This window comes from Brassica oleracea, chromosome C2, assembly GCF_000695525.1.
Source record: "Brassica oleracea var. oleracea cultivar TO1000 chromosome C2, BOL, whole genome shotgun sequence".
Taxonomy (NCBI): Eukaryota; Viridiplantae; Streptophyta; class Magnoliopsida; order Brassicales; family Brassicaceae; genus Brassica; species Brassica oleracea.
Window position 1 is genome coordinate 47,466,781 of NC_027749.1, and position 727 is coordinate 47,467,507.

The window sequence follows — 727 nt, forward strand, 5'->3', positions numbered from 1 at the left end:
TCGATTAGGGGTTTTGTCTGTCTACTTTCTGTTTCGATTAGGGGTTTTGTCTGTCTACTTTCTGTTCTTCGTTTAGATTTGTCTTTCTCTCTTTCTTGACTCTAAAGATGTGTTCTTGTTGGTTTTGTACGTATGAACTCAACAAGAGCACCTGGAACACAAGCTGCATCTCCTCCTATGCCTCCGGGTGCTACTGGACCCGCTGTTTACCATGCTGGGTCTCCTCCTATGCCTCCTGGTGCTACTGGAGCCGCTCCAAACCATGCTGCTTCCTCATCTCGTTCCAACAGCTACCAGCAGATGACCCTTAATGCGATGCTCAACTTACCTGCTAGGCTCTCACAGCCACATCTCCATCATGATAAGCCGAATGGAGCTTTATGGTAAGATCACTTCCTCATCTTTGAATGTTTCTGTTATTTGAATTGGGTCTTTGATTGGTTAGGATTGTTTCTGTTAGGATTGTTTTGTGAAATTTTAGGTAGGATTTTGTCATAGTCTTGTTTCAGTTACTGATGTTTGTTATCATCTTAGGTTTGGTATTGACCCATGTATCCATGCTTTCATCCGTGCAACTTGGCAAGGATACTACATGGGTCCTTGGAAGAGTTGGAATAAGGTGCCTGAGGAAAGGAAGGATTCCTGGTGGCAAACGTTTGTGGTAATCAAAAATTACATTTTTTTTTAAATCTCTTACTGTTATTATTTCCTGTTTCTAAACCTCTTA